The sequence below is a fragment of the Lytechinus pictus genome, chromosome 8 (genome assembly GCF_037042905.1).
Source record: "Lytechinus pictus isolate F3 Inbred chromosome 8, Lp3.0, whole genome shotgun sequence".
NCBI lineage: Eukaryota > Metazoa > Echinodermata > Echinoidea > Temnopleuroida > Toxopneustidae > Lytechinus > Lytechinus pictus.
This window is the reverse complement of record NC_087252.1, coordinates 6,497,228-6,509,991: the sequence shown is the minus strand read 5'-3', so window position 1 is coordinate 6,509,991 and position 12,764 is coordinate 6,497,228. Positions and strand designations below refer to the sequence as shown.

At 38.2% G+C, this 12,764-nt stretch overlaps 1 long non-coding RNA gene across 1 annotated transcript; it reads left to right on the top strand.

The window, feature by feature from the left end:
- Window positions 1-6,734: 6,734 nt before the first annotated feature.
- On the top strand, window positions 6,735-10,299 carry LOC135154855 (uncharacterized). The gene is made up of 2 exons (XR_010294275.1): window positions 6,735-6,871; window positions 8,829-10,299. It is a non-coding gene; the product is annotated as an uncharacterized LOC135154855 (long non-coding RNA).
- The last annotated feature ends 2,465 nt before the right edge of the window (window positions 10,300-12,764 follow it).

Genomic DNA, 12,764 nt, shown 5'->3' with positions numbered 1-12,764 from the left:
GGTACTATAAGCCCGATGTATGTTCAACATGACACATCGGAGCGATTTCACTCCATTCTCCGTCAGTATCCGGATATCACACGACCGGTTTACAAGCACTCAGAAGTGAAACATAATACCACGCATCACATCCCAACTCGAGGCCCGCCCGCGGCAGCGCGCCCTCGTCGTCTTGCTCCAGATCGTCAGAGAATTGCCCAGGCAGAGTTTGAGCACATGCTTGAACTTGGCATTATCCGACAATCTGAGAGCAACTGGTCAAGTCCATTGCACATGGTTCCCAAGAAGACGCCAGGGGACTGGCGGCCTTGTGGTGATTATCGTTTGCTCAACGCTCGCACAGTCCCGGATCGATACCCTATCCCACACTTGCAAGATTTCTCTTCAGCTCTTGCAGGTAAGACAATTTTTTCTAAAATTGATCTCGTTAGGGCATATCATCAGATCCCAGTCGAGCCTAGCGACATTCACAAGACTGCCGTGACCACTCCATTCGGCTTATTCGAATTTGTTCGAATGCCATTCGGCCTTAGGAATGCAGCGCAAACATTCCAGCGATTGATGGACACCGTCATTCACGGCCTCCCATTTGTCTATGTTTATCTGGATGATATACTGGTAGCCAGTTCCTCTAAGGATGAACATGTGACACATCTCCGTCAGCTTTTCGATCGCCTGCAGGAGTATGGCATCATCGTCAATCTCTCGAAATGTCAGTTTGGTGCTTCATCGCTATCTTTTCTCGGACATATGGTGGACAACACCGGAATCCGCCCTCTTAGCGACAAAGTGAAAATCATCCGTGATTTTCCCGCACCTACGTCACTCACCAAACTTCGAGAATTCCTGGGATTGATAAACTTCTACAGGCGATTCATATTCCTCGTTGTGCAGAGGTGCTGCAACAACTGACTGATCTGTTGAAAAACAGAACAAAAAAGAACATGCCAATTGATCTTGGAGAGAAAGAGCTTCTTGCTTTCAATCATGCTAAAGATCAATTGGCTAACTCTACTGTTCTTGTGCACCCTCGCACTGATGTTCCCTTGTGCCTACTAGTCGACGCTTCTGACGTAGGGGTTGGGGGAGCTATCCAACAACGAGTAAATGGAGTTTGGCAACCTCTGGCTTTCTTCTCTAAGAGGTTACAACCCGCTGAAACCAAATACAGCACATTCGGTAGGGAGTTGCTTGCAGCATACCTTGGTATCAAGCACTTCCGTCATCTCCTAATTGAAGGTAGGTCATTTACTATCTACACTGACCACAAACCTCTTACCCATGCACTCAAATCGAAACCGGATAGGCATTCGCCACGTGAAATCCGACAACTCGATTTCATTTCTCAGTTCACTTCTGATATACAGCACATTTCAGGTAAGGAGAACACAGCAGCAGACGCCCTCTCTCGTCTGTATATTGACAGAGTTGATTCTTCCTCAATCATAGACTTTGCGGCCATCGCAAAAGATCAGGAAGATGAAACTGAGGTGAAAGACTCCTCACTTCAACTCAAGTCAATTGCTCTCCCAGGTTCTACCACTACCATTCTGTGCGATATATCAACTGGTACTGCCAGGCCTTTGGTACCAGTCAAACATAGAAGAGCTATTTTTGATTCCCTTCATGGACTTTCTCATCCAGGAATCAGAGCTACTCAAAAGCTCATTACAGAGCGCTTTGTTTGGCCTAGCATCAACGCTGATGTCAGAAAATGGGCCAAAACATGCCTCGAATGTCAAAAGTGTAAAGTACATCGGCACACCAAAGCACCACTTGGTACTTTCACTTCACCTGATGCACGCTTCTCTCATGTGCACATTGATCTTGTTGGCCCGCTTCCTTCATCAGAGGGTAACAATTATCTTCTTACTTGTGTTGATCGCTACACCAGATGGCCAGAAGCTATCCCTATCCCAGACATCACTGCGGAGACGGTAGCGCGAGCATTTGTGGCCAGATGGGTAGCAGTGTTTGGCGCACCTACTACCATCACAACAGACAGAGGTAGGCAATTTGAGTCAGCACTTTTCCTTGCGCTCACCAACCTCCTCGGCACTAAACGCATCCGCACAACAGCATACCATCCTGCCGCAAATGGTTTAGTGGAGCGTTTTCATCGCCAACTTAAAGCCTCTCTCAAAGCTCATAACAAGGTCCGTTGGACTGAGTCACTCCCTTTAGTCTTGCTAGGTATACGCACAGCAATCAAGGCGGACATTGGATGCTCTGCAGCAGAACTAGTATTTGGGACTACAGTCACTCTACCTGCACAATTTGTAGCTCCTTCACAAATTGATTCTGCCGATGACCCATCTAACTATGCCCACAGACTAAAGAGAATGATGCGGGAAGTACATCCCACTCCTACTAGAAAACAGCAAACTCGAACGCAGGTACATCCTGAACTCCATTCTTCATCTCACATCTTTCTTAGAGATGATACTGTTACAAAGCCATTGCAGCCTCCATACAGAGGACCCTTCCGAGTCATCCGTCGCACTGACAAGTATTTTACCATTGATTATAATGGTAAACATGAAAATGTCAGTGTCGACAGACTGAAACCGGCTTTCATCGAGCAGGAGGCTACCACTCCATTTCATCATCAAGATCCACCTGACCAAGTTCATCAACAATCCAACTCCACGGACTTGGCAGGGGATCCTGATGACAAGCATATGCCTCCCGAAATTCGTAAGACCCGTTCTGGTCGCCATGTCAGGTTTCCTGCCAAGTACGTTCAATTTTTCGGAGATGGTTGAAACATTTCTCAAAATTCACTGATGTTTCCACTCCTTTTATTTTCTTGTTTTATATAGCCAAGTTCCCTTTTACTTTCCCTTGTCGATTTGTTACTACATTTCTATTCGGTACAAATCTAGGGGGGAGCTACTGTAGTGACTTGACTATATCTTTTTATATATCTACATCTATATATTCTTTCCTTGTATATATTTTCATTTATATTTCAACATTCTGTATATGTATATAAATTCTTTCTTTTATTTCCAATTTCATATATTCTCACTTGTTCACGCCATGTGTATGTACTACAATACTGTACATTCACAGAGCAAGCCAACTCATTTTCTGTCCAAATCTACTTGGCAAACACATTCTTATATTGAGAAACAACCTTTCTTTTGTTCTTAGACTTGGAGCAAACATCCTTTCATTGTCCCTTGTTTATTGCAATGAACTTGCAGCCCAGGACCAAAATCCAATTGAAACCAGTTGGATTTCCAACTGGTTTCAATTGGTTTCAATTGGTTTTAACTGGAATATAACAATTTCCAGTTGAAACCAATTGAAACCAGTTGGGCAACTGGAAATCCTAACTGGAACCAGTTGGGTAACTGGAAATCCTAACTGGAACCAGTTGGGTAGCTGGAAATGACTTCTAACTGGAAATGATTTCTAACTGGAACCAGTTGGGTAACTGGAAATCCTAACTGGAACCAGTTGGGTAACTGGAAATGACTTCCAACTGGAAATGATTTCTAACTGGAACCAGATGGGTAACTGGAAATCCTAACTGGAACCAGTTGGGTAACTGGAAATGACTTCTAACTGGAAACGATTTCTAACTGGAACCAGTTGTGTAACTGGAAATCCTAACTGGAACCAGTTGGGTAACTGGAAATGACTTCCAACTGGAAAGGATTTCTAACTGGAACCAGTTGGGTAACTGGAAATGACTTCTAACTGGAAATGACTTCTAACTGGAAATGATTTCTAACTGGAACCAGTTGGGTAACTGGAAATCCTAACTGGAACCAATTGGGTAACTGGAAATGACTTCCAACTGGAAATGATTTCTAATTGGAACCAATTGGGTAACTGGAGATGACTTCTAACTGGAAAGGTGATTAACTGGAAATTAATTCTAATTGGAACCTGTTGGGTAACTGCATGGAAATCCTAACTGGATCCAGTTGGGTAACTGGAAATGACTTCCAATTGGTTTCCAATTGGAAATTTTCCAGTTACCCAACTGGTTCCAATTGAAACCAGTTAATTTGCATATTATCTGCCAGTGTACACAGATTAATGTTTTATGTGATTCATCATCATTTAAAATGTATCTATTTAATTCTTTTCTAATTCAAGTATCATACTTGTTTCAGATAAGTGTTTAGAATGCTTAGCAGTGAAAACCATGTTCATAAATGTTATAGATTATAATTAAAACAGATTACAAGATAATTAGTACACCACTAACTGTTACCAAATTACATCAAATACAAATACATATATTTGAAGATCTTTCATATAAATATATATACATGAAGAAAGTCTATTTTATCAATGCCCTTTACATTGGTATTAATAAACATATAGCACTGCTTCTTTGTTGGCATGAGCAATAGTTAGTGCAAATTCTAATTAATTTGTCATTAATTAAGTCATTCCAACTGGAATTTCCAATTGGATCCAGTTGGAAACCAATTAGTTTCAACTGGATCCAGTTGAAACCAGTTGCCTCCAATTGGTTTCAACTGGAACCAATTGAAACCAGTTGCCTCCAATTGGATTCAACTGGTTTTAATAGGGAAATTGGAACAACTTGAACCAATTGTAACCAGTTGGCAACTGGTTGCTTAAATTGGTTTCATCTGGAACCAATTGAAACCAATTGCCAACTGGTTCCAGTTGCCCAATTGGTTTTAACTGGAACCAGTTGGCAACTGGTTTCAATTGGTTCCAGTTGTTCCAATTTCCCTATTGAAACCAGTTGGCCAACTGGTTTCAATTGGTTTTGCTCTAATTGGTTTCAACTGGATTTTGGTCCTGGGAGGTATACAACATCACTACAGAGATGCTTGCATGTTTGCTTTTCTCACAGTCTGCTTCTCTCTTCTTTGTTCTTTTCAACTGCGTTTTGCCTCCCTTTTTGGCGCTTATTTCTTTGTCTCATCTTTTCTGATGTTGGTAAAAACAACTTGTTTTCTCTACCACATCATGACTCTACTCTCTGCCTTCGTCCTGACCACTCATGCTGACCATCTCATCCAGCTGCTAGTGAGGATCGACTCAAATCTTGTGGAGGATCAACTTATACTTATCTCTCTACATTTTCCAATTCTTACTTCTTACCGTCACTTCCACTCCTTCGAAGTCTATATTCACTCTGCATATTTAATGAGCTCATTACTTCGCGAGTCATTTTGTGACATCTGTCCCTTTTTCTAATCTATTTGAAATTGTGAAGTGTATATATTTCTATTCACGGATTTGTGCAATTTATCTGAGCGGCTGGACCCCATTCTATCTTCTGGCGAGCAAGAATTAAGGTAGGACCTAACTTTTATATAAATATTAGGAGATTGTATAGCCAATTTCCTAAAATAGTATGGTTCAGTCAAGCTGTCAAATCTGCATTTAAACTGAAATCAGAATTCAAACAATAAAATACAAAAGAAATTGTGAGTGAGGGATATCATCGACTATCTCATTTGCATGTCGCTGAGTTGAGCATAGCTCTGTTTTGTAACTTGAAAAAAAAATAATAATAAATGAAACTTTAAAATGTCATAGCTTTTTTATTTTACATCCGATTTTGATTAAACTTTTAGCGTTATATGCTAGTTTGAATTTTCTATTTTTATTCAAATAAACATTTTTCTGGGGTGGAATTGACCTTTTAGTAGGCCTACCGCTCTTTGAATACAAGCATTATTAATTCAGCAATTGGCTAAGAAGAAGAAGAAAAAAGGAAGAAAAAGATGAGGAAGATGAGTAGGAAGAAGAAGGTACAATCAAGACAATCCTGATAAAATAAAATGTTATGGTCTAAAATTTATTCAGACCATTAATTGTGGTGTTTTTTCGACAATGGAACTGGGGGTTTGCGCCATGACATGCGCCATCATTCGTCCACGCGAGAGAGCGGGAATGCACACATAATTTTCGTTGGGGAATACCACAGAAATACAATAGACGTCGGGGAATACCCGCCGTTCATGTGTTAAACATGTTAAAGGAATTATTATAGATTGTGGTTTTAATGGGATATGGTCATCGTAGTCATGTGACATTTTCTGGTTGAAAGCTAATATTAAGAAAAGAAAAGATGACCAATTCATTCAAAGTTTGTATTCTTCTATAGAAAAATCCAGTGCTTGTGTCAATTATAGAATAAAAGAAAGTTTAGGAAAAATGCTTTCATCTCAGTAATGGTATTTCTGCAAACTTCCCCGTCTGTCAGCTGATACATTTGTAAATCACTGCCCACGAAATAATGGCACCAATATGTTTTATCCTGTATAATAATTGTAAATATGTTATTGTTAAACCTTTATACATGTACATGTAATAATTAATGTTTAAGCCTTTATTTGCCCCTACGGGGCCAAGATGCTCTCTTTCAATAAAGTTCAAAGTGTCGTGCTATAGTCGATCTTGTTTCATGCATTTCTGTAATAATGTGTGAGAGAATATCGACCGAAAATCCCATTAAAATATTTTCAAATAATACAGGGGTGTATTTAATAATTGTTCCATCAGGTCAGCTCGCTTATCGTGAATATAGATATAAGTATATATAGCTCATCAAAATACAACCTAATTAATTATGATTTCTGAGTTTTCCCATTGCACCGATACCCCTCATGTTAATGACATTGGCAAATTCTCAACATGAGCATCCATGCATGCCTATTTGTATAGGCATGGATGAATTTGCCAATGTCATTAACATACGGGGTATCGGTGCAATTAATGGGACGAATATAGCATATAACTCTGATCTGATCTGAAGGACATTATTATACTGGATATACGTGTTATACGTCTTGTTCGAACGTGACGATATAGAAGTAAGAAGAAAACATTTACAATTTTGAGAATCGGTGGGCAGGCAAATAAGGTAGGATTAATCATCTTAGTGTAATATTATATCGCAGCTACATGGACAGGCGCGTAGCCAGGGGGGGGCGGTGGGGGCGGTCGCCCCCCCCCCAAAACGTCCCCAAAAAGAAAAAAAAAGAAGGGAAAAAGAGAGGAGAAAAGGAAAAGGGAAGGGAGGAAAGGGAAGGGAAGAAAGGTAGCTTTGTGTTTTTTTTTTTTTTAATTCTTTTTTTGTTTCTAAAATGAGAAACGCCTTCACTCGTGCTCTAAATTTATATATGAATTTTGCTTCCGCGCTGCGCACGTTCTCCATTGTTTCCCAACACTGTTTTTCCACCTCAGAGCTATATGTGTTTCTTGCCAGTTAAAGTTCAAATGTATACATTAGGGCATGGAATTAGAGTAAGGTTAGGCCGAAGTATATTAAGTTATCTTTTTTTAATTGATCGCGCAACTTCTGTTCGGGTCGGCTCCGGGCGTGTAAAATCTTTATATCAATTTCTGCCGTCACCTCCATAAAGTCAACTTCTCCCGCTTTTCAGCTCATTACTAAACAACCATAATTTCGGGGCAAACAGGTTCCTAATTTTAAAAGAGGAAGGTATAAAATTCGTGTCGTATTAAATAAAAAGTACAATATTTTGTATCAAATTCTATTAAACTTCATGTCATTTCCTTGCACATTCATCTCCTGTCCTGTTTTGCGCCCTCAGTTTGAAATTTTGAATGACACTTAAGTTTCTTTATAATTCAAAATGAAGCGCTTCAGATGATAAGTCAAAGAAATTAGGCATCCTTTTTTATATAATTTCAATATAAATCACAGAAGTTTCAACTTTTGGCGCACTATTTTCCTTGTCATGAAGTTCAATAATCTTAGAAAATCAATTGAATTAGAGGTGATGGGGTATTAGAGAGATCTGCATTTGATGAAACATCGATCCGCTCTTTGAAATTCCAGAGTTTCATTGCTCTGCGCGGAGAGGAATATCTTCCTTCCGGCATATACACTTCTTCTCCTCTGTTTTGCGAGTTAAATATGTGCACTGTCGCTAAATTGTTTGTAATCAAATCTGATCTTTCCAAGGGAAGTATTCAATATATCATTGAGAATACCCTTTTCTCTGGACCCTTTTCATGGCAAAAAAAATTTATAAAACGCTTCAGCTTCCGCGCTTCGCGCGGGGTTATTATTATATTAATTTCCTCCATTGTATTCCTTTTTTGTGTGTTCACAATCACTTTTAAAAACAAGGTTCAAAATCACAATATAGTCAACTGAATTGGAGCTAATATAGCTACTAGAGACAAGGCTCCTTTTCATTGTAATGTATGAAACACCAAAAGCTTCGCGCTTCGCGCGGGAGGGGGAAACTCCCCCTCCCTGCACCCACCCCCTAGGGAGCGCGCTTCGCGCGCTCTGTAAGTGTTGGCACGCTTCGCGTGCATTTACCGCCCCCTCCAAAATGAAATCCTGGCTACGCGGTTGTACATGGAGTATATGCCTAAACACATAATCTCATGACTAGTACTAACTTGCAAGTCAGTGAAAAGATGTATGATGGCGGTCTCGTTCTATCATTATGTAGGTCTATTTAAATTTGTATTTTTAATTTTAACGTTGTTTAATAATTTACGTTGTAATGATTGCTTTATTGTGAATATGCTCAGTTTTGCACCTTGGACCATTTTTAAACCCTTAAAACAGGGGGAAAAGTCTTTCCGAGAAATTAGAAAAACTTCCATGTTTCCAATAATTCTGTCATAACCTATAAAAAGGTCTGATTTCTTTAAAATCAATATTGGGTTTATAAAGTGGCCCAACATAGAAGGTTTAGGTTGTTTTTACCGACCTCTTCTGACCACTGTTCCATTGTTCACTATCTGAAACAGGGGTCGGGATTAAAGTTAAACCTATATCTACATTCATCTTTCGAGCATTAATTTGATTGTTCTTTGCAAATTTTATTCTGCAGGTCGGGGTTGAAGATCATATAGCTGTCACTCTCTTTCAAGAATCCAAACGGTTATGGAATATAATAACAACTGCCCAGAGATGACCGGTCAGGAGATACTCGAGCTGTTTATCGAGAGCGGGCTTCATGCTGTAGGGAGTAACAAAGTTCAGTGGAGGGATACTGCAGTATGTGTTGGCATCGTAAGTCTGGAAGGTGGAGCGAAAACAGTCTTTATCAACCGAAGCAGTACCCGACATCACGCTGAAGATGGCCTAATCAGATTCTTTGAAGAGAACCAGAGAAGAATAAGTTCCGTGAAGATTTTGAGTAAATATTCACCCTGCAGCAATCCGGGTTTTGACTGCTGTGGCAGATTGCGCGAGATGAAGAAAAAACTTAACAAAGGTAATGGTAAAGAAATGAGTTTCGAGTTGGTGTTTTCCGCTCTCTACAAAATTAACAGACCGTCCTGTTTGCAACGAGGTTGCTTCAAGGGCAGTGCAAGCGGGCATAACCCATCCGAAGAGGGCCGCGAAAATATAGAAAATCTCGTGTCACTAGGTTTGAGCGTCAGAACCTTCGAGACTGGAGACTGGGCCGAGTTGATAGAGCTCTTAGCTCTATGGGATGCTTCAAAAGGCATGTCGGGGACCGGTCTCTCTGCAATCCGCTATGGAGACAAATACGGCCGGTGGCGCGACTTTGAGGACGCAGAACTCAAAAGAGATTTCGAAATCTTGAAGCAACGTCTTGAAGGTGAAGTGAGAGTTAGGATGAATTCCCTGCGCAAAATTGATGTCACGATTTTGGAAAAAGAAGTTTGTAAAATCAAGGAAGCCTTAGCACAATGGAAATAGTATGGTATTATCATCATAGTTGAAATATACGCCTATGCAGAGGGCACCGCACACCTAACGACCGGTCCACTGACGATCTGATTTATTTTGAAACAAATCGCATTTTGCTCACTTTCTGAAAATGTGAATGAAACGCATATTGTAAAAAAATAGTTGAAAAATAGTTATAAAACAATTTTGCATGATTTGCAAGCCTTTATTTTGGAGTAAAGGCCAAATAAGTTTCAAATCGTATAGCCAATCGTACAATTGCTAAGACGTCATTACAACTAGGCCTAGATATTACATTTACTTTTATTATAATATAATAAGGATTATATATAGTCACAGATTCGAACTATTCGTACGATGATTTAGAACATTACATAATGAGACATTCCATGCCTTAATGTTGGCATCTAATTCTACTACATCAAATCAGGTCACAGACCAATCGCAAAGGGGCTCTCACAATTACTCGTGCAATCGTTTGCGATCATTTGGTCACAATATATGTTGCACACAATCGCAAAGGTTGTAAGCAGTCGCATCACGACTTGTGAAAGGGGCTTAAGGCGTGTGGTAGCCTTAAGATATTGTAGTTTTCTACTGGTATAACAGTATATAAGGCAAATATAATCGTAATATTTCAATTGATGTGTCAAATCCTATACGCGTAATGGATTTTTTTTAAACATCGGTACAAGCAGACTATCAATCATAGGCGGAAATCTGTCCCCAAAGGTAGGGGAACCAGGGGCTGGAAAATTTGACAAGCAAAAAAAATGGTTTTCACCCAAAATGTTAGGTCATTTTAACCCAAAAACATAATTGACAAGCAAAAAAAAAAAGGTTTTCACCCAAACTGTAACGTCCTAAATGCATGTATTATTTCGATTGTGAATGATGTATTTTTTCTCCATCATAAAAGACGAAAAATAGTAGGGGGACATTTGATATTGTGTCCCCCCCCCCCCTACACGTCCCCCTGTCCCCCTGGAATTTCCGCCCATGCTATCAATCGTTTATGATGGAATAATTGATAAATGAAAATGTAGAAACGTTTTGTGTGAAGTTTATATTGATTACAAACTATTCTGAAGTAACTGTGAATAAAGAGATGAATTCATTTGATATACGATGAAGATAATTTTCTTAACATCATATCCAAAAAAGCCATCGGCCGGGTGAACTAAATCAAGATGAATCAATTTCGATTGTCTCATCACCCGTCAACATATGCTGCAAAATATTGCAGTTGCATTTCTCGCAAACATTGTTGTATCATCGTAAACAAGACTTGATTTGAAAAAATTGAAGTGGGATTAAGAAAAAAAAAGGAAAGTAATGAAAAGCAAAATTACTTTGTATGCTATGTGACGTAGGCCCAACACTGGTTTTGGGCTTGTTTAAGGTTTGAACTATTAAATTGAACAACAACGGAAAATGTTTAATGAATTGTGGTATTACGCTACTTATGAATCTCAATTCACGCCCACCCCATTGACATGAAATAATTGTTATTGTCATGGTAACATTGTTGCTGCTTTTTTGTGATGGAAGTAATAATCACAAGCCTCATGATGTCTGTAATATAATGATAGTGATGTTGATGGTGATTATAATGATATGAAGAAAAATATGAGAATGACTTTTACGTTATTCAGACTAAAAATGTCATATTCATGTGCACGTAAATTATATGAACTAATAAGATCATGTATGCGTATCTTCTGATCTATTGTGAAAACTCTTGTCTATACTTAATATTCAAAATCATTATCGCAATGATAATTCATTATATGGTTATATGTTAAATATGTTAAATCATTAATTAGCTTCTATGTGGCAAAAAGTCAATTTTGTCGGTGTGGTATACAGGTAGTAATGTATATACTTTATTCATGGGCTGTATTTTGTATATTCATATCTATAACTTTTGCACAAATTTTCATGTCATCGTCTGCAATATAATGTTATGCATATCGTATTATGGTTCATTGTAAAGTTCATAGTTCAGCGAAATGCGTTTGTAATAAGATGTTCAGAATTTTAGGTTCAGCAATTCCCTTATTCCAAATATCTTGAATGCAAAATTTTGAACTTTATAATTTCCTTATTTATATATTAAAAAAGATAATAGATTCAGGGCCAACGAAAGACGAACTCATATTTCTTTCAATCTGACCAAAAATATATGAGTATGCTTTTTTCAGATTAAATGACCAATGGTAAAATATTTTTTGTCAATTGAACCTATTTTTATGCATGTTTGAATGAATTCCATTCCAAGATATGTTGAAGATAGTATTTTAGTAAATTATTTATGACATTCACCATAAATAATCTTTCATGGTGTAAACTATACATGCAGTATTGCATATATAGACTTCTTGTGGTAAAATAAATACCATAAACATGGAAATATTGACCGATTCTCTCGAATTCCATTAGCGTTAAAGATTGTGTCTGACATCTCCAACAAAAACATGAATAAAAAAAATAAAATCGATCCAAATTATTGGTTAGAATTTACCAAAACTCTTGTTGATTTTGATCATTATTTTTTGTTGGACATAGTCACCAACGTATATTATAACAAGTATTATCTAAGGGGTGATGTAAGTGCATGGTTATATGAATTTGAGAAGTATGGGAGTAGGGCACCCCCCCCCCCCTCCTTATCTCTTCTAGCCAACTTAGATTTGCATTGTTCACTATTTCATGTTAATTACTTCCTTTGCTACAGAACCCTTTATGTATCAGGAAATAATTTAAAACTTGCCATCCATTCTGAAAAGTGAAAAGTGAAAAATTACTTATCTTATTTTTTTTTATTTGCGTATAAATATATGGAAATGTGCTGTTGCTCTTGTCCATTAAACCACCCTTTTGTCGTGTTTAGAACGATGAATATAATATTTTAGAGGTACATGAAGATATCAACGAAGATTCAGATAAAACAGGAGACGATGAATATAATAATTTCGAAGTATAAGATTAAGATTCTGAAGTTAAAATAATATTGGATGGACGTCTAAGTCTTGAAGTCAGTCAGTCTATATGGATGAGTGTGGGTCTAGTATTTTTCTATCTCTAATATTCAAGAAGTCTTCTT